General features: G+C 39.3%; 1 long non-coding RNA gene across 1 annotated transcript in view; it reads left to right on the top strand.

The window, feature by feature from the left end:
* Window positions 1-863: 863 nt before the first annotated feature.
* LOC124720266 overlaps window positions 864-24,581 on the top strand; it is a 39,743-nt gene continuing 16,025 nt past the window's right edge. Inside the window, exon 1 of the long non-coding RNA XR_007006105.1 lies at window positions 864-1,194. This is a non-coding gene — a long non-coding RNA (uncharacterized LOC124720266). The remainder of the gene's footprint in view (window positions 1,195-24,581) is intronic.

Genomic DNA, 24,581 nt, shown 5'->3' with positions numbered 1-24,581 from the left:
TAATATTATTACTAGACTTAACTTCCAAATGATACAAGTCACGCATTTAAGAGGAGCCTTAACGTTGGGCTTTGTGTTTATCTCATTTAAATGTATTTCTTGTCTCGTATCAAAGACTGTAGCACTGTTAAAAACTGGTGCTTCTACCATATCACTCAGTTTAAATACACCGTGTCATGTACAGGCGTTAATAAAATCATGGCATTTAAATTACTGATCAAAGAGAGTGCCAAATTCGTAAGTGCATGTTGCAATTACAGTGTAAGCATATATGCAGATCGGTAATGCATCACTTCAGATAAAGAAAAAATAACGATTTTTTCTGTTTATACGTAAGTAATACTTTAATAGTTCAGTTGTAATTTCTGTTGTCAGTAAAGATACCACTAAGTACACGATGTCAACTTCTTTTCAAGAGACGTCTTCACTGTTGTCCACACTTGATTTTCCGAATTATACCAGTAGTTAAAAGCTTCGGCAAGTAAGGTAATTTGTTGACCTCCATTGAATCTTAAATAGTGTTTTAAAACGGGCAAATAAGTAAAGCACTCATAAAATAGTAAACAATTTATAGGTCAGCTTGTCAAACTTTCAAAACACACTCGAATTTAGGAATTTCATAGCAGAACTGTCACTGTTTTTTCTCGCTAGATTAGAAACACTTCATTATGTTGATGTGTAGATATCTAGAACATCCAATATAAAATACATATGAGGGCGCAGAACGAAAAACATTTTCATCCGTGTTTTGACACTTCGTCTTTTTGCCAAATTCAGATATGGCGGACACTCAATGATATAATCTCTTGGCGGCACGCGCTAGAGCCATCTATCTGTAGGTCCGGTAGTTGAGCATCCCTCATTTCGCTAGCTTCAGACGCCTGTGTCGCTTATTAAAAGATTATTGTGTGGTGTACAGTTAGAAAATCAAGATGTGAGTGATCTAGTAAGTGTCTCTTGACCATTGACTCCGCTTTTCTCTTTTTCTTATTAAACGTAGTTAGGTTTAATATTTGCGTGGTAATATGAGTGAGCAAAATGTACAAGTGCGGCAAAAAAATACTCTGCGGTTAACAAGTCGATTTACAGGGGAAAGAAAAATGGTTTGTATTCGTGTTTGTGACATGCAGCGGATGCTGCCTTAATACAGTGCGACGTTAAAGACTTACGACGTACAATGACTGGAACAGCTAGGTGAGTATCCCAGTTGTGAATAACGTTGTATTGGATTTACCGGTATTATTAAAATGATTCACAAAACTGCGTTGTTTGATGTACTTGGAATCATAATATGAAATTCAGTAACAGAATTGAAATTCAGTAACAGAATTTATAAATTGAAGTTCATATAAGTTCAGTATGTCTTGTATAGCCTCAGTTTTGTTTCTGTAGATATCTTCTTATGCGCGAATGTTTCATAGTTCTGTGCTCGGGAAAGTATGAGTCTATACAGTGCACAACGTGAGTGATGAGTGTGCACCCTTTCGCCACACGTTGTGTAGTTGACATCTGTGATACTCTTATTGTTTAGGTAGTTCGCGTCTCTTGTTTACAATATTGCTCGAAGTTGTGTTTGTGGAGGCTTAAATCGTGTTGGTGCGCAGAACTATATAAGTGCAGTAGAGATTATGCGCATCCGCCTTTACCATAACTTCACTTGTGATGTTTTTTGTTTAATCTGAATTCTGTTGTCTCTTAATTGTAGCGTAGCCCGAGTTCTGGAGTCAACAGAAGCGTTAGATTCCACGTATGGATGTTGTGGTGAGATTAGATTAGTTTTTCGTTCCATAGATCCGTGCTGAGGCGATTCTCGTGATGTGGAACATGTCAAATTTTTTTTAGCCGAAATAAAAATACTAATAGTATGAGTATATACGATACATCATTTGTTTCTATTAAAAATTCGTCAGTCAAGTAGAAGGAGTTGCTAACACTCGAATTGCAAATACAGGTTTGTTAAGGTGTTTCTGCAGTTCTGTGGTGTGCTCCTCTCAACTGAATTTAATAAAAGTTGTAATCCCAGGAACTTAAGACTGTCAACCTCTTCTATCTGCTCTTCTTCATGTGGTGTGTGACAGTATGGCACAGAGTTTGCTTTGAGTTGGTTATGTTTGTAGATGTCATGTTGATTGATTGTGCCCGGTGGTGGTGGTGTGTGTTATGTGGCGTATTAGGTTCATTGGAGGTTTGGTGTTGGAGGAGGGGAGTTGTTGGCAATGTTCATGACCTAAGGATTGAAATTGTTTTCAGTGAGTTATCAGTTTTTTTGTGTTCCGTTTATGTGTTCATGTTTTCGATAGGTTTTATTGGTTTGCTGTTTGTGGTGTGGTAAGACGTTTAATTTATTGTGTGGATTCATGTTTTAGGTATGAATATGACGGTAGAGTGAAATAGCACCATGTTGTGGGCAGAGATGGGAGAGGATATGTTGTTCTTGATTAAGTTCCTGCAGGTGTTTGGATTAATAGCGGAATTTGCGAAGTGTGGTGTTTTGCCGAGAGAATATGCGGTTGGGGAAAGTTCCGGCTTCTCGGACCGCGGACGTGTACATGTCTTGGTGTCGGAAGGACAATGTTTGGAACTCCTTTAGATGCGGTACCTGGTTCGAGAAATTTAGGTTGGGTGTGAGAGATTGTTTTCATGACGTACTATTTTTGTTATAGGTCCTCTACTAGTTTTTGTGTGTATGTGACTGTAGTGAGTCAGAGGATGGTGTTAGATTGGTTTTCTTTTTGTAGGGCAGTGTGTTCTGAGTATGTCAGTATAAGAGTAAGTTGGGTGAGCCGGGGTTCGTGTTTGAGATAGATGAGTCACAGTCTGGGAAGAGGGAAGTATGGGAGAGGTACATTTCTGGTTGGTTTGTGGGTGTGGGGAGGTTGTTACTTTGTGGGGTGGGTATGCCGATTATGTTTTCAGGGTTTTGCAGGGGCACACTAAGAGGGACTTGAAGGGTTAATTAAAGAGTATATTGAGGAGGGTGTACTGTAGTTTCAGATGCTTTTTCGTCATACAGGGGTTTGGAGAAGAGAGCTTTTGATCATTTAGTTGTAAACCATAGTTTAGAGTTTAAAAATTGCAAAACTGGTGCATGTGCTAATGCAATGGAGGTTTTTTTTGGGAGGGAGGGGGGAGGGGTTGGTGGTTAAATCAGTTATAAGGCTCTTCTAACCTGCCATCTCATTTAGATGAGTATTGGTGTTGGAATTGTGTCCCTGGGCATTATTGTATTTTTCATGTTTTTTTGAGGGCTGTGGGTAAGGTGTACTGGCTGAGGGTGGGTGGTTGAGGGCGTATGGTTGTGGATTTGGGTGGGTGGGGGGATTGTTTTATGATTATGTTGGAGAGGACCTTTTTTGTTAGTTATTTTTGAGTTGTAATGCGTGAGTAGGTTTAGTTTATTTTGTGGTTTTTGTTGCTGATTTTTTTTTTTAGGTGTGTGAGATGTTTGGGGGGGGGGGGCTTGGGGTTGGTAGGGTTGGTTTTTTTTTCCATGGCCAACAAAATGTGCAGTGCCAGAATTGGTTGGTGGTAAGTAGCAGATTTCTGGGGTGTGTTGTTCGTGAGTTATGATGTTTTGTGTGTTTATGGTGTATTGATTGTTTTTAATTTCTGTGGGGAAGTTTGATTTTAAGATTTTTGAGGTGCTGTGGGTTTGGTTTTATTTATCACAGTTGCAGGTGTTTGTTTTTTGGTATCATCGGCTGTGGTTGACCTATGTAGGTCAAGGGAAATGTTTGATTCCAGTTTTTGTCACCTGAGAATGAAGCCAATGAGTATGTCGTGGCAAAAATTATTGTGGGCACAAAATTTAAAGTTTGTTGCTGTAAGAGTAATTTACTTGCCAAGAACTATCACTAATTGTCTGTGAAGTTTTTTGAAATGTCTCACTTTGGATTTTATAGAAGCATTGTCATGAAGTATTGTCATCTGCCATTATCATGTGAGGGCAATTCTAGGTATTTGCATGACATCTTGTTGTTGCAGCTTGTGGTCATTAGAGTAAATGCTAAAAGTTCATATATAGAGCACATTAGAAGCCAACATTGTGCGAGCTAAAGATCATGGAGGCAATAAACTTTTGTACTTCTGTACATTGTACCAAGCAGTAGTTGGCAGAAGTAAAATGTTGAGGAAATATGACGCTCTACAAGAAACAATACATATTTATACATGATACTAAAGATTGAACTTACAGTTGTTCGTATGTAGGTAACAAATTATTCAATAAAATACCACTATTTGTCTAAGTATTTACTGAGCATGCTTATAAACATAATGTGCTTGGCTCATTGCCTGCCCCTTCTGCAGTGTGAAGGGAAAATGATTAAATGTAATTCCAGTGCTTAACCTACTCCTCTTTTACATAGGGTAATGTAACATTTATTGACATTATCTGTTGGTGTAATGGCACCATTTGCCCTAATGACTTAGTAATAAGGTTATTACTGTTAACTTACCCTTCAGGTATACCACATGGAGCACTTAACTAAACAAACTTCGTTCTCAGCTAGAGTTTGATGCAAGCTATCGAACTGTTTACATTCCACTGCCTCACAGAACCACCCACTGTAACTGTTTTGAAGCCATAGTTGCTTACAGCATTCTCCCGGAGGTGGACGTGGGGATGTGTTTGGGAGAGGAGTGAAACAGTCTGTCATAACTAGTCATACAGCAGTAAATAAAAATTGTTGGGTGTTTGCTTTGCGACTGCCAAGTAACTCTCGTGGTTTTTTTATTGGATGCTGTATCTAATTTGTTCATTTGCATTATCAAAATAAAATCTTTAATCAGTGTCTACTATATTGGTTACACATTTACCATTTGCATTGGTAGCTTGCTAGTTACTTCCATGTTATGCATGATGTAGTCACATTGTGATATGGATTGTCAGCTGACAGCAGATTGCATGGCAGAAGTCCAGTGACACTGTACCTGTCTCTTACTTTGCATGCTGCAGTTCATACTAGTGCAATGAATGATGGACAGTGAACATGACAAACAGTGAGTGGAACTGTCACATTCCAACCAAACATCAGCCTCGGGCATTGCCACAGGTCAGTTTGTCATCACATCTAGTTTTCTTCCTGCTGTTCACACTGAAAACAAACACAGTTGTTCAGTTGCAGTCACTCATTTCGCAGTTGGCGACTGCATTGTGCAACAGAAGAGCCAGGACACTAACTACATTTAGCCTCTTGCATAGATAATTTAAAACATGTATGAAGTAGTGAAAGTTATACTTTCCTTCTACTGTTGTAGTTGTGGATATTGCTGTCACTTTCAGACTCAAGTGAATTTTTGCAGACTTAATCAGTGAATGAATGTGATTTGAGCCTTTGGTTGACGTCCCTAATTGCTTAGAGATGTCCACAACATAGAATATTCTCCCCCAGAACATTAGCGAATGAATGACTCTGTACCCCACAGTTGGCCAGTTTTGACATTTTGTCAATATTTGAACCCAAGAATTTGGAGGTTTCTACCCGATTTATTATATTCTGTTGGCATGCTAACATTAATAGGTGATGAACTTTGTTTGCGATCCCAAACTGGATGATTTATGTTTCTCAAAGTTTGCAGCAGGTACATTGGTCTAAAACCACGTGCTTCGTATGGTTTGAATTGATTGCTTATTTTGTTTGGATCTGATAAGTGCAATTCTCTTTGTTATAGGCATTTACGTCACTCTAAGCTGAAAATGCATTATTGTACTGTGTTGTGCATTGTTTGTCAGATTCTGATAATGAGTGTTTACGACCTGTCGCCACTCGTGGCATGGCTTGCTTTTGTGCGCCCTACCGCGGCTTACAATAAAAAAAAAGGGGGGGGGGGAATTGTCTCGTGAGCAAAACAATGGCAAGAGACTGCTATTTGTTGTTACTTACACTGATGCTTTCTTTGATAATGATCAACAAGAACCAAATAATAGACTGCGTATGATAGATGTTCTGAATGAGAGTTTTGCAAAAATTTTTCTCTGTTTGAAAATCTTTGCAGACGCCTCTTCAGTACATTACATTCTGCACAGAAATGAGTCATCTTAGATTTTTAAATCTAGTCAGTTGCCGTGCTTCATTTCTGACTGAAACACTATTCACCATAAGAAGAATACGAATATAAACATGACATGATATGTATATTCTTCCGCGTTTGCTGTTGTCTCACTCTAGTTTCGTAGTTTATTAGGCAGACAGGATTTAAATGAGATAGCAGCAAACATGAAAGAATACATGGCATAATGTTTACATTCTTCTACCTTTTAATTTATTTACTGATGCAGAGGTTTTGGCGCCAGTATTTATCTTTGTGCTTGCAAAGCATGCCTCTGTAGTGCTACATATATTAGACAGCAGAAGTTAGTTGTGGCGGCAGCTACCAACATTCTTCAGAACTTCCGCTTACTTTGAATCTGATTCTAAGCCGCATGCGGTTTTTTGGATTACAAAAACTGGAAAAAAGTGTGGCTTAGATTTGAGTAAATACGGTAATTCTTTCTCCGTTGCTGTACAATTAAGCTCATGTTCGTGTAGGCTGCGACTAGCGAAAGCAATGGTTTTATTTTCTCCCTCTTCTGGGTCCCATTCCTCTTGCAATAATTCTGCTGCTGTGCCATATTCTGATGCATCTGTTGTGATGCCAAATGGTCCACGATGGTTTAAAATAGGAGCATTGACTAGGGTATCCTTTACTTCCTGGAATGCATTTTCTGCATTTTCATCTCGTAATCATTTTGCCTTTTGCTTTAATAGCGATAGTAGATGTGGATTACCATGACCTGTCCTTGTATATACCGTCTATAAAATTCCACTAATCCTAAAAAGGAACGTAACTATTTCACATTCTGTGGATGTGGACAGTCTTTAATCGCTTTAATGCGTTATGGATCTGGTTTAATTCCTCTTATTCCTATGAAATGTCCCAAGAGTTTTAGTTCCTCTCGCCCAAAATGTGATGTAGTGAGCTTAGTAGTTATTCCCTTGGTATAGAATTTCTCTATTGCTCTTGCAAGTAAATCACAATGTTCCTCCCAGGTTTCTGAAACAATCGGTATATCTTAATCATAAATCAATAGCTCTTGTAACAACTTTTTCCCTAATGCTTGATATAATGCTCTTACAAACGCTGATACTGATATGTTTAACCCAAATGGCAAAACTTTAAACTGGTAGACTTTCCGTCATATAGGAATGCAGTATAAGGTCTAGATTCTTTAGCTAATTTCACCAGCCAGTACCCATCCGTCAGATCCACAGAACTAAAATAATTTGCTTTTGCAAAACAAGCAAGTAGTTCGTTTATGCATATGGGACAATCTCTCCAGTTCAATGTGACGATTCCAGGTTCTCGCATCTAGTAATAGGCGCACACCTCCTGTTTCCTTTCTGACAACTAACAGTAGATTGTTGTATATGCTTGTGCTTCTTTCTATAACATTAGTAGGTAACATTTTATGTATTTCTTCCTGTACTTCCTGTTTTCGTTGATAGGTACAGGGTAAGGTCTACAGAAAAAAAAGGTTCCTTGCTTTTGATTTTAAAACTACACACATAATATCCTATATTCCCTGGTTTGTCTGAAAATTCATCTGAATATTTGCATAATATTCCATAAAGCTCTTCCTTTTGAGTAAGGGTTAACAACAGTTCAGATTCGTAAGCCTTAGCATACAAATCAGCTTTTGACTATTAACCATAAATTATTACCCCCATTTAGTCCATGACATCAATCTGTCTTCAACAAGATCTCTCTATTAGGCTATAGTTATCTTGATTGCACTTAAAGAAATCACTCTGAAAGTCTATTACCACCGCACATTTCATTAACCAATCTAAACCTAGTAATACTTCTGTATTTTTTTTAGGGACTATTAACATGGTTTGTTCAAACACAAGTTGATCTATTTAAAATGTAATCCTTGTTTCCCATTTCACTACATTGCTCATAGTACATGTAATACCTACAATATTTACTGCTGTAACAGGTAACTTATGAAATTCCTTTATTCTTCCACTTAATAGCTATTCCTCCAAAATTGATACTTCGCTTCCTGAATCAATGTAAATTTCCACTTCTTTATTTCGTATTCTTCCAATTACAATTGGTTTGTGTTGCACTTTTACTAAATTTTCCTCTTTCGCTAATAACCATTCGTTAATAGGTGACATTTTACTATAAACGATCATTTTACTTATATGTGGGCCGAGTAATAGGTGACATTTTACTATAAACGATCATTTTACTTATATATGGGCCGAGTACTGTTCTGCGGCATCCTGGATTCTGGCCGTTGACCTCCTTTTCTGTCACTATGACCAGATACTGATTGGAACTTACTTCAACAATACGCTGATTTGCCCCGTATTATTTTGTTGTATATTTACTTGGTTTTGAGGAGTAAACACCTGTGAATTGATGTTATCAATCTGATTTCTTCCCCCTCTAGGGTTATTGTGATTTAGACCATTATCCCTGCTGTGAACAGTTTCATTACTGCTTACTCTACAATAATTGGATTCCTTCGTCCACGGTAAGGAATTACAAAAGGATTTGTTATTTCTATTCCCCGTTTTTGGGTCATTCACTGAATAATTTTCATTTGTTTCAGTATTCAGTGTGTCTAAAACTTCAATAAACAGTAATAACTCATTCACGGTTTTCCACCCTCTGTAAAATATTTCTTGTCGAACGTGATATGGTAAACATCTAATGAGTACTTTCGGTAAGTGCATTCATCTGTTGGATGATCTAAGTATTTAGATTTTGTCAAATGCCGTTCCAAGTACTTTTAATATGTGCCCCATGAATTATTGTATGGAGTAGGGTCTAGTAACATCAAGATTAATTTTTCCTGAGTACTTGAAGACCAGTGCTTTCTCTTAAAGCTTTCTAAGACACAAATTCTTCTGCATGAGCATTTCCCCATTCCGCAGCTTCTCCCATTACGTATGCTAATGTGAAATCTATTTTCTTTAAGTCATCACAATTTTTGGACAAAGATCTGGCAAACACTCTTAAAAAAATAAATTGGGTGTACATCACTGTTTGGTTTGTACTTTGGAAAGTGCTTTGCTAAATTAAACCCATTCCCTATAGCTAAAGCCTCTATCACAGGGCTTCCCAACGTGTGGTCCGCAGACCCCTTAGGGGTCTGCCGCCTCTTTCTAGGGCGTCCGTGGCCACCCTTCACCAAATTGTGTAAAATAATGAGTAAAATAAAAATGTGAAAGTCAAATTCGTCACTTTTTTTTTGTGTGTGAAAAAGTGTACTTTTACTTCAGGTTGTATTCCCAAGCAGCCTTTGCGGTTCCTAAGTGAGAACGCATACACAGTTTAGTGCCGGAGAATGCGGCTTCTCTGATCGACTGTTTCGCAACAATACGGGGGTCGTTTGTGTGCCGGCTCACGGCGGTAGATGCACTGAAACATTTTACGCATGCGCGGAGCGAGCTTTGTCGACCAATCACAGCGCTCACTGGCACGTATGTGGCCCCAGGCATCATTAAATGTTAAACTTGCTTTGTCAGTGCACTACCTATTTCATAAGTTGATTTTTGACCTTAAAGTTGTTTTCATTCATCTCTAAACCAAATACTGTTGATACTTCGGTGGGGGGGTCATTGGGAACATGGAACTATCATTAAGAAGCTTTCAGTTCCCATGGGTTTCGCTCTGAAATTTAAAGTTACTGTGCTCTTGACTGACTAGGGGTCCGCCATGGATTTTCGACTGAAGAAGGGGTCCACCTGCTGGAAAGGTTGGGAAGCCCTGCTCTATTACATCTTCAGTTACTCCTGTCATTGTTTCAGGTTTACAATTTTCTAATTTCTTTTTATTAGTGTCTATTGCTTTCCATATTCTATCAAGTTCTTGTTTACTGCTACTTGTACCTCCCCCAGAAGTGATTTTTGCCATTATTTATTTCTGTTTTGTCTTTTACGTCTTTTTCTACGAATAACTGTAAACGTTTCTCCAAATGTTTTATAACATCAGGTGTTCCTGCTTCAGCATTTTTCTGTATGGACTTGATACGCTTATTTGTGTCTGGAATACTAGCTCATACAACTTGGAATCGGGAATTCACATTATCTCCATAGCCTGTCTACTATCGGGTTATTAATCTATGTACACTTTCCTGTAAATGATCTGTTAACACTTGTTTGGCTACTTGTTGCACCTCTACTGGTACTGATTCTCGTAATTCTTTTACTCTAGAATTTATTTCCATTATTTTAATGTTCTGATTATTAACTTGTGCGTTGAAGTTAGATCCTAAGTAGGGTTTAACCTCTTGTATTTTATGGTTGAGTATGTCATCGATTGATTCAGTAACTTGTTCCTTAATGGACTAAATTAATTCTACTTGTTCCGCTCTCTGTCCTTCTCTGTATTTCTCTGCTTGTTTTTTAATCATACCTTTTAATATTGCCATATCATTCTCTGCTTGTTCTTTAATTATGCTTTCCAGTATTGCTTTATCCTTCTCTGCTTGTTCTTTATTTATGCCTTCAAGAATCTATCTTAACTCCTCGTTTTGCATTACTGTATTTCTTGTGATTGGCATACACTTTTCATTACTAATCAACAGTATTAATATTAAACCGTACACTCGGAGAAATGTCTAGACTTTTTTTCATGTTCACGGCTTACCCTTCTGCGGAACTGTGAACTGCATGCTTTTTGTAGAACAGCCAAAGCCAGCCGACGTCTGCTCTTGCTGCCACTGTCTTTTTCTTTTTTCTTTTTTTTTCTTCCTCTGTTTCAGGTATCCAACAGTAAATTATAGTTTCCATTCATTATGTGTTTGCTAATCAGACAGTTCATTCAAAAGAAGCTCTTAATTATAATTCTTCTTGATTCCTTGTTACGTGTGTGGTAAGGCACTGTTGTTGATCGCTTGTTGTCAGGGGCAACTTCTGTCGTCTATTCTTTGGAGTCATAATTCTGCTTCAAATCAATTTTTTAGACTTACTTGCTGGTGCAGTCTCCGTTCGCGTTTTCCATGGTTGCCATATGGGGTGTTTCTTCCCTTTCCTCCTGCTGATGTATATTTTGTAGGGTTTGTGGTGGATCTTAAACCAGCACTATCGGGAAGTTGCATCCGTGGCCGATACAACAGGGCAATGTTTTGCTGACCCCAATACACCACCAGATGAAAGTAGTATTACCTTCATCATCTCTTCTCAGAGTAGTTGTTTGGTGATGCGAATCCTTCCGTGCCACCTCCCTGTCGATCCATCTGTGGTGAAGATTTCTGGAATGCTTTTGCAAGTTCTCTCTACTGCACTACTAAATAAATAGCCACACTTATCACAAGCGGGGGGTACCTTGTGCCCAACATTTTCACTATTACTTTTAACAACACAACAAGCATTTGCTACGGTAATACCATTCTCTTGAGTACATTCAAAAATGTCCGTATATACGTACTTCGGTACCTGAGAGAGCGAACCATATAAACAACTACTGCTCTTAAATTGTTCATTGCGCCATTGTTGGTGCGTCATTTACTCCATGGTTCTTGGATTCAGGCACTTGCTGCACTATGCCACAAATGACTCCTGTATGACCAGTGGTTGTAATACCATTTTTACTGGTCCCCTTCTCGCTGGCTACGCGACTGCTCCACATCCACTTCATACAAGAAAGTAAAACACACAGTTTCCTTTCCCACTACATTTATCCATATTCAATTTACTCACGAGCATCTCTTGTCGACGGCTTTCCAGTGATGTGTTGGGATGTTTATAAATATCCTGAAACACTACACTAACCAACCTTGGAAATCATGTCATAATCAGAATAAACAACATAGTTTATGCCAGTTGTTGTGGCAACCACAGATAACATTTAATAATGGGCCGCTTACATTCTTTGCGTCATAAACTCGTGACGCTATTTCTAAAAGCCACAACTTGGAATTGCATACTATCATTGATGTGATCAAGAAAATAAAGCAAGAACAGTATTTGGGTCTTAGTATGAAATCTGTGGAGCTTTCGAGCATTCATTGCATTTTGTACATGTCTAGATGATAGGGTGTTCCAGTTTGTATTACTTGAACAGTGAATTGTGTTTTATACATCTCATCATGTAAATTTGCAATCCATTTGGTTTGCATACAGGAGACATGTCAAAAATTTATAACACAGTTACAGTGATATTTACATTAATAAATAACAGCACTACAATAAGTAACACTATAAGTATAGCTCTTGGAATGTGTAACACATTGTATCCAGCTCAAATTTCCAGTTTGTCCTGGATGAATTCATCCACTGAGTAATAACACTTCAGTGTCAGTACCTCGTATAGCTTTCTTTTAAGTGAACGTAAATTAATCTTCATCAGCATGTTCCCTTTTAATTTATTACAAATTTTCATTCCCATGTATTGAGGTCCCCAGGCATACAGTCTGAGGTGGTGGGTGGGGAGCATAAATTTTTTTTTGTTTCTAGTATCATGCGAATGTACAAAATGGTTTCCTCATATAATTAATGTCTGGTGTACAAAAATACAGGGTGTTCAAAAAGTTTCACCACAGTGCCGTATGATTGTTAGCCGTGCGTGCCGTATGCCACAGCGAGTATACCGAAATGAAACTCAGTGAAATACAAGTTATTAATTTATGGAATATACATTTTACTTACAAATTTTCACATTAAATGTTGCAACTGCGCCCCCCCCCCCCTCCCCCTCTGTTGTTGAATACACAATTCAATTCATCTAATCATGTTTCCAAACACAAGCTGTAACATTTCTTCTGTAAAAGAAGCAGTGAAAATGGATATTGCAGTTTTGAGTTCATAGATGGATTTTGGACGGTTTTTATAGACAGTTGCTTTCGCTGCACCCCAGAAGAAAAAGTCAGGTGGTGTTAGCTTCAGGTGATCATGGAGGCCAAAGTCCCTGTCAAATTATGCGATCACCAAAAACATCAGCAAGCAGTGACATTGAAACGCGAGCTGTATGTGCGGTTGCACCATCTTGTTGAAAATAACCATTCAGTATTTCACTTAACGCAAATTCTCCCATGGATGGGTACAGAATATCACTGCAGTATCATTATGCATTTATTGTTTCGTTGAAAAATATGGGATCCACAATCCGATGTCTAGAAACTGCAGTCCACTAATATTTTCACAGAGTGAAGTGGTTCCTCATGAATACACAAGTATTCTGCATACGAGAATTTTGGGAGTTCATGTACCTGGATAAATGAAACCACGCCTCATCAGTGAAAAATGTTTCATTAAGAATATCCCTTCCATTTTGTCGAACAAAATTTTTGAACCATTGACAGTAATGCAGTCTCTTGTCATGATCAGTATTTTTCATTTCTTGCATGACTGTCACTTTGTATGGGAAAAGTTCTGATTTTTTTTTCCCCCCTTACAGCTGCGTGGGCCTTTCAGACACTAACATCGATTTCCTAGGAGAGTTTTCTTACTGACTTGTTTGGACTCTTGGACATTTTATGGGAAATATCGGGTAGTTTATCATCAGACAAAACGCTAGGATGACCACTTCTCGGTGCATCTGTCACTGAACCTGTACTTCGAAATTTGTTCATCAAATCTCGCACAGTATTGTGATGTGGGAGTGTTGTCTCCGGGAAAACTGAATTAAATGTTTGACGAACTGAAGCTGTGTATTTACTGCCAGCTTTGAACACTTGTTCAACTAAAAACACGCGTTCTTAAATGGCTAGCATTTTAAGTGACAAAGAGGAAAACAAACAAACAAAGGAACTAAACTTAAATGTTCATGTCAACACGTAATGACACACACCGACACCACTGACGCTGGCTGAGATTAACGAAACGGTGGAATGTTGGGAGAGTCCACTTGAAGGGAAGTAACCCACGCAGGCGAACAATCGTAAGGCACTGCAGAGAGACTTTTTGAAACCCCCGTATAATAATCTCATATATGTATAAGGAGGGCAGTGTTAATATTTCAAGTTTTCTAAATAATAGTTGACATGGTTCTTTGTGATTTGTAGTGCACATATTTCGAATGATTTTTTTCTGTATTTTTAGTATCTGCACTATGTTTGCAGAGTTACCCCAAAAAAAAAAAAACAATGCCACACCTGATAATGGATTTGAAGTAGATTGTATATATTACTTTTCGGGTGTCCATGTCAGTTGCAGTTGAAAATATTTGCATTGAAAATTCAAAGCTGCTCAGTTTGTTTGCTAGGTATTCAATGTGTGCCTGCCAGCTCAAATTTTTATCTACATTTAAACCTAAGAATTTGACTGAGTCGTGGTTGGTGTACAGTCTTAATCTGCTCACATTTTGACAGTTAAGTTTTGAACTGCATCATTTGGGTCTTACATATGTTTAGATTCAATCCATTTAGCTGAAACCAAGTTTCTAAGGTGCTGAGGGTACTGATCACAAATTTGGGACTTTTTCCGAATCCTGATCTTCTTCTAAGACAGAAGTATCATCTGCGAACAGAACAGATGGGGAGCTGATATTTAATAGTAAGTCATTGACATATAAGAGAAATAGGACTGGGTCTAATATGGAGACTTGTGAAAAACCCTGAGTTTTTTTCCAATCAGAAAAATAATATGCGCCGTTTGAAGAGATGGTAAATCTTTGCTTTCTGTTAGATAAGCAGGATTTAAGCCATTTAGGGCACTGTCGTTAATGCCATATGTTTAAAGTCTGTAAACAGGCAATGCATGGTTAACTTGTGTAACTTTTCTGCATTTTGTTGTTAGAGGGCCTGGACATCATGAGGGCCCAAAAGATGGAATTCTTTATTTAATAAAATTTCTCTGACCCATTCTGTTTCTAAAAATATATGCTTTATGTATAGTACCTCACTGCTTTCATGTTTAAATACCTTTGTGAAGCAGACTAGCTGTCACACTACTGTGAAACACACAACATTGCTTAAAATGTCTCATTGTTTAATTTTGGCAAAATGTTTCCATAGCAACTCATTCGTGTGATATCCTTGAACATATTGACTATGAGCCGGGATTTATTGGAATCATTTTCTGTTTATACAAATAGGTTACCTGAATTTACTTGTGTTTTTCTTGTCATTGGTGTTGGTAAGTCAGCTTTTCGTATTTGTGTGCTGGACACCATATGTCTTGATGATGGAGTAACGAGCAGATTGAAAACCATGAGCAGAATAGACGTAAAAACTGGGGAACACGTGAAAAGTGGGCAGGCAACATGTTGCTGGAGCTGAAAAAGCTGAAGAAGTGTGACAAATAGGGCCAGAATCAAAAAAGAAAGAAAACTAAAGAAGATAGAAAAGGATGGCCAGAATCAACAAGATTGTAGACCTGGAATATTTTGACTGGTTATCATTGAGTAGGCCTACATCTACATGGATACTCTGCAAATCACATTTATGTGCCTGGCAGAGGGTTGATTGAACCACCTTCAAAATTCTGTTGTTCCAATCTCGGATAGCGTGTGGAAAAACCGAACATGTATATCTTTCCATACGAGCTCTGAATTCCCTTATTTTGTTGCGGTGATTGTTTCTCCCTATGTAAGTCGGCACCAACAAAATACTTTCACATTCAGAAAAGAATATTGGCAATTGGAATTTCGTGAGAAGATTCCATCGCAATGAAAAGCACCTTTCTTTTAACGATGTCCAGCCCAAATCCTGTATCATATTAGTAACTCTCTCTCTCTCTCTCTCTCTCTCTCTCTCTCTCTCTCTCTCCTCTCTCCCCCCCATATTTCACAATGATACAAAACCTGCTGCTCTTCCTTGAACTTTTTCGATATACTCTATCAGTCGCATCTGGTAAGGATCCTCTCCTTACAAGGGAACATCCCCATCGCACACCCCTCAGGTTTAGTTATAAGTTGGCACAGTGGACAGGCCTTGAAAAACTTAACACAAATCAATCAAGAAAACAGGAAGAAGTTGTGTGGAACTATGAAAAATAAGCAAAATATGCAAACTTAGTAGTCCATGCGCAAGATATGCAACATCAAGGATAGTGTGAGGTCAGGAGCGCCGTGGTCCCGTGGTTAGCGTGAGCAGCTTCAGAACGACAGGTCCTTGGTTAAAGTCTTCCCTCGAGTGAAAATTTTACTTTCTTTATTTTCGCAAAGTTATGATGTGTCTGTTCGTTCATTGACGTCTCTGTTCACTGTAGTAAGTTTAGTGTCTGTGTTTCGCGACTGCACCGCAAAACTGTGCGATTAGTAGACGAAAGGACGTGCCTCTCCAATGGGAACCGAAAACATTTGATCGCAAGGTCATAGGTCAACCGATTCCTCCACAGGAAAACACGTCTGATATATTCTATACGAGACCGGTGACGGCAAGTGCGTCACATGACAGGAATATGTTGTCGACCCACCTAACTTGTACACTTGGCGAATGGGTAAAAAGAATCTTCTACCTTGCCCGATTTAGGTTTTCTTGTGGATGTGATAATCACTCCCAAAAAAGTGATGAAAACGTAAGAGTTTGTCTCACAAACTGAAAATAAAAAACTAAACTTTTCACTCGAGGGAAGACTAGAACCAAGGACCTCTCGTTCCGCAGCTGCTCACGCTAACCACGGGACCACGGCGCTCCTGAGCTCACACTATCCTTGATGTTGCCTATCTTGCGCGTGGACTACTCAATTTGTATATTTTGCTTATTTTTTCATAGTTCCACACAACTTCTTCCTATTTTCTCGATCGATCTGTGTTCAGTTTTTCAAGGCCTATCCACTGTGCCAACTTATAACTAAATCTAACGGGGGTGCGATGGGGAGGTTCCCTTGTCAGTAGATCTGTGACATTTTCTAAGTGTCCTGCCAATAAAATGCATCCTTGGGTTAGCCTTCGCCACAACATTTTCTTTGGGTTCCTTCCAATTAAAGTTGTTCATAATTGTAATTCCTAGGTATTTAGTTGAATTTAAGGCCTTTAGATTTGACTGATTTATCGAGTAACTGAAGTATAATGAATTACTTTTAGCAGTCATGTGAATGACCTCACACTTTTTGTTATTTATGGTCAACTGCCAATTTTTGCATCATTCAGATGTCTTTTCTAGATTGTTTTGCAATTTGTTTTGATCTTAGGATGACTTAGTTAGTCAATAAATGACGGCATCATCTGCAAACAACCTAAGACGGCTGCTCATATTGTCTCCAAAATCGTTAATATAGATAAGGAACAGCAAAGGGCCTACAACACTACCTTGGGGTATGCCAGAAATCACTTCTGTTTTACTCAATGACTTTCCGTCAATTACTATTAACTGTGACCTCTCTGACAGGAAATCACAAATCCAGTCACATAATTGAGACGATATTCCATAAGCACGCAACTTCACTATAAGCTGATTGTGTGGTACAGTGTCAAAAGCATTCTGGAAATCCAGAAATACGGAATCAATCTGAAATCCCTTGTCAATAGCACTGAACACTTTGTGTGAGTAAAGACTAGTTCTTATCACAAGAATGATGTTTTCTAAACCCATGTTGACTGTGTGTCAATAGACTGTTTTCATTGAGATAATTCATAGTGTTCGAACACAGTATCTGTTCTAGAATCCTGCTGCTTATCATGTTAATGATGTGGGCCTGTAATTAAGTGGATTACTCCTACTACCTTTCTTGAATATTGGTGTGACCTGTACAACTTTCCAGTCTTTGGGTACGGATCTTTCGTCAAGCGAACGGTTGTATATGATTGTTAACTATGGAGCTAATGCATCAGCATACCCGGAAAGGAACCTAATTGGTATACAGTCTGGACCAGAGGACTTGCTTTTATTAAGTGATTTAAGTTGCTTCACTACTCCGAGGATATTTACTTCTACGTTACTCATGTTGGCAGCTGTTCCCTATTCGAATTCTGGAATATTTACTTTGTCTTCTTTTGTGAAGACATTTCGGAAGGCTGTGTTTATTAAGTCTGCTTTGGCAGCACTGTCTACGATAGTATCTCCATTGCTATCGCGCAGAGAAGGCATCGATTGTTTCTTGCCGCTAACATACTTCACATACAACCAAAATTTCTTTGGATTTTCTGCCAGTTTCCGAGACAGTTTCATTTTGGAAACTGTTATAAGCATCTCAGTTTAAGTCCGCACTAAATTTTGAGCTTCTGTAAAGGATCGCCAATCTTGGGGATTTTGTGTCTGTTTAAATTTGGCATGTTTGTTTTGTTGTTCTTGCAACAGTGTTCAAACCTGTTTCGTGTACTGAGGAGGAAGAGGATCAGCTCTGTCGTTTGTTAACTTATTTGGTATAAATCTCTCAATTGCTGCCAATACTATTTCTTTGAATTCAAGCCACATCTGGTCTGTACTTACGTTGTTAATTTCGAAGGAGTGGAATTAAACATGTATTTTTGCCAACATATTGAGGGTAAATTAGTCACCACCAACTATTATTGTATGAGTCGGGTATGTGTTTGAAATCAAATTCAAGTTTTCTTTCAACCTTTCAGCAACTGTATCGTCTGAATTGTGAGGTCTGTAGAAGGATCCAATTATTATTTTATTCCAGTTGCCAACAACGACCTCTGCCCATACTAACTCACAGGAACAATGTACTTAGATTTCGCGACAAGATAAACTACTTCCAACAGCAATGAACACACCACTGCCAACCGTGTTCAGCCTATCATTTCGGAACATCGTTAGATTCTTCGCAAAAATTTTGGTTGAGCTTATATCTGGCTTTAGCCAGCTTTCAGTGCCTATAATTTGAGCATCAGTGCTTTCTATTAATGCTTGGAGCTCTGGTACTTTCCCAACATGGCTATGACAGTTTACAACTGTTACACCGACGGTTCCTGTATCTACGTTCTTCCTATGTTCGGCCTGCACCCTTTGTGACCGAAGCCCTTTTTGTGTTTTCCAGAGACCCTCTGACCTAAAAAAACTACCCAGTCCACAGCCCACAGCCCCTGCTACCCACGTAGCTGCCTCCTGCGTATAGTGGACATCTGACCTATTCAACAGAACCCGAAACCCGACCACCCTTTGGTGCAAGTTGAGGAATTGCAGCCTACACAGTTGCAGAACTGTCGGAGCCTCTTGATTCAGACCCTCCACACGCCTCTGTATCAGAGGTGCGCAATTGGTCCTGTTGACTATGCTGTAAATGGTTAGCTCTGCTTCATCTTGCAAGCAAGACTGGCAGCCTTTACCAGTTCTGTTAGCAGAGATATTCTGATCCAAAGTGACACACATCATTGGTACCATCGTGAACGGCAACCTGCAGACAGAATAAAGAGGGAAAAATCATACATATAGGTGGTTTCAACAGATAAGTTGTGCGCAAGCTGAGACACAATTTTCATGTATCCCAAATAGTCACTTTTCCTATGACAGGGATAAATATGTATTTCTTCATTACAGTACCTGCTCCCACAAGCATGGCTTCAGGTGTGCCAGTTTCTTTAATGTCAATGTATTACTTAGACATTATCATGTAATTAACATGCGTAATATTTACCATATGGTGCAAAACAGCAGGTAACAGGAAAGTGTTTGTAGAATGTTCAGAAATACATAGGAAACGTGTTGACTATTTGAATAAAATAAAAAAGTACTATGAAGACTGTTGACCCATATATATTGATGAAACATAAATTTGTAGTTCGCATACTACAACCCAAGAGTGAGGAAGTAGGAGTGCCAGTTTCAAAAGGACGTCATCTCATTACGTTCCAGTTCGCAAATGAGTGCCCTGCGTAAAATTAGCTTTATTGAGTTTGGTGACAGGTGCCCTCTCAAATCTAGTGAAGAATTCAATATGTTGGCTACATTTCATAATAGCAATGTATGATGTAATATGCATCAGACTCAAAATTGTAGACCCCAATTTGTCATTGCGAACTTCTCAAATTTGGTGCAGTGTTTTACTTAAATGCACAATATCACATTAACTCTATTAATGAAATGATGGGCACCTCATCATTATGCTGTCACGTAAGGCTATAAGTAATGCAAAATGATTTTTTTTACGAGACAGTTTCAGTAAAACTCTTTGAGAAAGAATGCAAGGTGTGCGCCTGTCAGTGCCAGCAAATGATGTCTCATAGTGCTAGTAGACATTTCCCAGCCCGCAACCCCCAACCACTACTGCTCTCCCCACGCTTGACCAACTGACTGCAAATATACTGGCCACATTACTCTGCACACAATATACACACGTTGGTGAAAACCCTAGTACTTTACTTTCACAAATTTCGAAAAATTATCATCGATAAGGTGTACTTACTGAAATCTGTTGTTACCTTTCGTATTGTGACACATGGTCAATTGAACTTATTAGTACCCAAGGTTGGGTTCAGCCCACGATGTGATAAGATATACCAATATATTCAGAAGTGTTTCATGCAAACACTGGGACTTACTATTTCAGTTACCACAGAACTTCTGTAATATTTGCCTTTGATCGAATGTATCTCTACCTGTAACAGAATAATCACACCTGAATTGCTTCAATGTCCTCCTTTAACCCTCCCTGGTTGGAATTCCAAATACTTGAGCAGTAGCTGAGAATGGGTAGCACAAATGTTCTGTACATTATAAAGCAGTATTGAAAGCTTCAAAGTAACAGATGTCCAACAAAGGCATATTTTAACCCCTTGTGGAAAGTTTTCTGTATGAGTGATGTACCACATATGTTCCCAAAAACATTACATGGAGTAAGGCCACAACTTTTTAGTATCTTGTTGGAGGTATCAATTATTCCACATCATCTTTTGCTTTCAAGGATCAGGATTATATTCAATGTATTTTGGTGGGTATGTGGTGAAATTTTCATTTCTCTAAGTTCTCTATATTAGTTCTTCTGTTAACTGCTTTTCTTTTCCTTGTGAGCTTACTGAACTGATTTTCTCACCGAAGCTCCTTGGCAGATTGAAACTGCAAGCCAGACCTGGACAGGAACCCAGAACCTCGCCTTCTGTGGGAAATTCTCATACCGAATAAGCTGTGTATACAGGCGTGACTCACAACTTACCCTCGCAAGTATGCTTCCTACCTTACAAGCTTCACAGTAGTTCTCCTGCATACACAGCACTTGTGGAAGGAAGTATACTGCAGACTGTTGTTTCCTCTAGACATGCAGAACTTGGGTGAAGTTTGGAAAGTAGGAAGTAAAGCTACGAGGGTAGGTTGTGAGTCACTTGGGTAGTTTAGTCAGAAAGAGCAGTGCTCTCAAAATGCGAGGTTCTGGGTTTGCGTCCCGGTCCCGTACATGCCAATAAGTTTCATAACACTGCACACTACACTGCAGAATGAAATATTTATTCTAAATTTTCTCAACACTTTTAGAGAGTAATTAAAATTACCTGCTAATATGAAATGTCTAATATACTTCTCCAAATGTTTTTATGGGTCATCTTAAGTTTTATATCGCTTCATAAACAGTTGTTGATAACGGACGTAATTTGTTTTATAATTTTCAGCAATCACCAAACACAAATTACATGTCAATAAATGGTTTGGTAATTCCAGATTGGGTTTCTCAAAATTTTCTGTGGTTTTTAGGTTGACAGTCAGCAGCGAACAAGAGCATTTTGTTGGAAATAGTGTTTTGTGATCTCACAATTTCATAGTTCAGAAGCAATGCAAATAAGCTAGAGGGAAAAAAATCTCGTAATACAGAAATGTGTGGTAACAATGTGTACTGCTGATAACTGATCATATCTCAGAAGTGTCTTCATGGACTTCTGTGCTCTCACGTAAGTGCCAATATGGTTACTTCCTAATGGTGTTTGTGGTTTATAGTCAGAATGAATTTAGGATGAACTTTTCAGTTTGCAACCACATCAGTAGAGGCAAAATTGCTATATAGACTACGATTTCCGATAAAAGTTATATTGTGGATACCTCCCAGATGTGTATTTCTTTTTAGTTTCTGTCCATGCTCATAAATGCAGAAGTATGTTAATCTTTCATAACTTAACTGCTGAACCAATGTTGATGAAGTTAGGTGTGGAGGTAGCTGAGGAAGAACACAGGCAACTTTAGGAAGTGTGTAGTATAAGAGGCTTACTGATTTGATAAATATATCATGAAATACGGAACAAAAATTACTCTTTTGCAGAGCTATTTATTATTTGACTTTTGAACTGTTATCATATGCACATCACGGGATGCTTAACCGAACAGGCAGATACATAGGGTAGCTGACATATTGCACATTCAACAGTTTATTTACTCACCATCCCTCATCATAACAAAACTACTTATATGTGAGTGCAGCTGTGTAGCAGCTAGTGTGATAAACATACATAATGAATACGCATCGAAATACTCATTAGAAACTTCTCCGATAAATTGCTCTGAAACTTCTGGGACTTAAAACACGGATGTTGAAAACTTTAGGGTCCTCCTAAATTGGTCAAGTGTGCGCTACACTTCAGAGGCTGCTACCTCGGTATCTGACTGTGCGTGGATTGCACTCAAGAGCTTTTTAGAGGAGGTAACTCTCCATCCAGCTCACAGAATGACGCTGTACAAGGCCAGAAATATAAGTGTAAGTTTCAAAAGAACACCTCCCACTCCCACCCCCAGAGTTGAGAATATAAAAATCCTTGTAGTTAACTGCCAAAGCATTCACAACAGAGTGCTGGTTAGAAGTGCCCTTGAAACATAGTGAAGCTCACATAGTGCGGTACAGAACGTTGGCTGAAACCTGAAATTGGTATCAGTGAGATATTTGGGTAAATTTAAGTGTATATTGAAAGGATAGGCTAATGCGAAACTCAAGTCAACTGAGATAGAAATTTGAAGCTGCATGTGAGATTGTTTGGGCAAGACTCAGTATCAGAGGTTGGCATAAAATAATTGGACCTTCTGTCACCCACTCATCTCCTGATGTAACTGAGATATATGTTCAGTTAACTAGATAAAATCAATAGTGTCAGAGCTCAGTGAGAAACTTGAAACTTTCAACACAGGACAGGAGCATGTAGAGGAACTATGTCCAAAGTTCAAAAGAATAGTTACCCAGACAGTGGATAGGTGTGTAACCAATAGAACAGTTCATAATGGGAGGAAACATCCATGATAGTCACTGTTAAGAAACTTCTAAAGAAACAGTGATTACTGCATAATAGGTGTAAAACAAAGCATAGTGCTATAAATAGAGAGATGCTAAATGAAACATGTTCGACCATCGAGAGAGCAATACGTGAAGCTTGCAATGATTACTGTGGTGGAATACTGTCAAATGCTGTTTCACAAAACCCAAAGAAATTATGGTCATACGTAAAGGCTGTTAGTGGCGCCAAAGTTAGTGTCTAGTCCCTAGCGAATGAGACAGGAAATGAAATAGGGGGCAGTGAAACAGGAGCTGAAACGTGACTGTAGGCTTTCCCGGCGTAAACTATTGAAGGTTTCTCAGGTCTCCAGCCGGGTGGTTGCGTTGATATCTCACGACGTTTCGGGAAGTGTCAAGATTCGTGGAGAGCGGGCTATTTATATGTGCGGTCACCCCCCTCCACTGAACCTCGGGTGGCTGCGGTGGACCAGCAGCGTGCGCGCAGTGGTGGGGATGGCGGTCGCCCCCGGCAGCTGCGTTCGGTTCTCGGTGTAAGCATTCTGTTTGCATCAGCGGCAGTGGACATTGACGGGCGCGCTCCCGACAGATTGCTGCTATCGCCGGGTTCCATGGTGCGCCGAGTTGGTATCCCTCGTCTCTGTTGACCAGATTCCTGTGAATCCTTATTTCTATGGATTCTTTGATCACGCTTTCCCAAAATCCAGATGCTCGGCACAGTACCTTCGTGTTTTCGAAGTTGAAGGTGTGTTCTTCGTTGATGCTGTGTTCTGCTATGGCTGATTTTTCTGTGTGGCCTAGTCGCAAACATCTGATATGTTCTGTGCAGCGTTTAGATATGCAGTGCTGTGTTTGCCCAATGGGCAGCCTTAGCAGAACACAGCATCAGTGAAGAACACACCTTCAACTTCGAAAACACGAAGGTACTGTGCCGAGCATCTGGCTTTTGGGAAAGAGTGATAAAAAAATCCATAGAAATAATGATTCACGAGAATCTGGTCAACAGAGACGAGGGATACCAACTCAGCGCAGCATGGAGCCCGGCGATAGCGGCATTCCGTCGGGAGCGCGCCCGTCAATGTCCACCGCCGCTGACGCAAACAGAATGCTTACACCGAGAACCGAACGCGGCCACCGAGGGCGACCGCCATCCCCACCACCGCGCGCACGCCGCTGGTCCACCGCAGCCACCCGAGGTTCAGTAGAGGGGGGTGACCGCACATATAAATAGCCCACGAATCTCGACAATTCACCAGAAGATGGGTAGTGTGACACTTCCCGAAACGTCGTGAGATATCGACGCTACCACCCGGCTGGAGACCAGAGAAACCTTCGTCAGGAGCTGAAATGCTTAACTCAGTTCTCAAATGTTCCTTTACAAAGGAAAACACAGGAGAATTGCTTCAATTCAACCCTTGTATCTCTGGAAAGATCAGTGAAATAAATGTTGGTGTCAGTAGTGTTCAGTTAAAACCTGAAATTGTTAAAACTGAACAGAGCTCCAGGGCGATGTGAATCCCTGTCGTATTCAATACTGAGCTAGTCCCCCTTCTAACTATA

The sequence above is a fragment of the Schistocerca piceifrons genome, chromosome 11 (assembly GCF_021461385.2).
Source record: "Schistocerca piceifrons isolate TAMUIC-IGC-003096 chromosome 11, iqSchPice1.1, whole genome shotgun sequence".
In the NCBI taxonomy this organism is placed as follows: domain Eukaryota; kingdom Metazoa; phylum Arthropoda; class Insecta; order Orthoptera; family Acrididae; genus Schistocerca; species Schistocerca piceifrons.
This window is presented reverse-complemented; position numbering and strand designations above follow the sequence as displayed.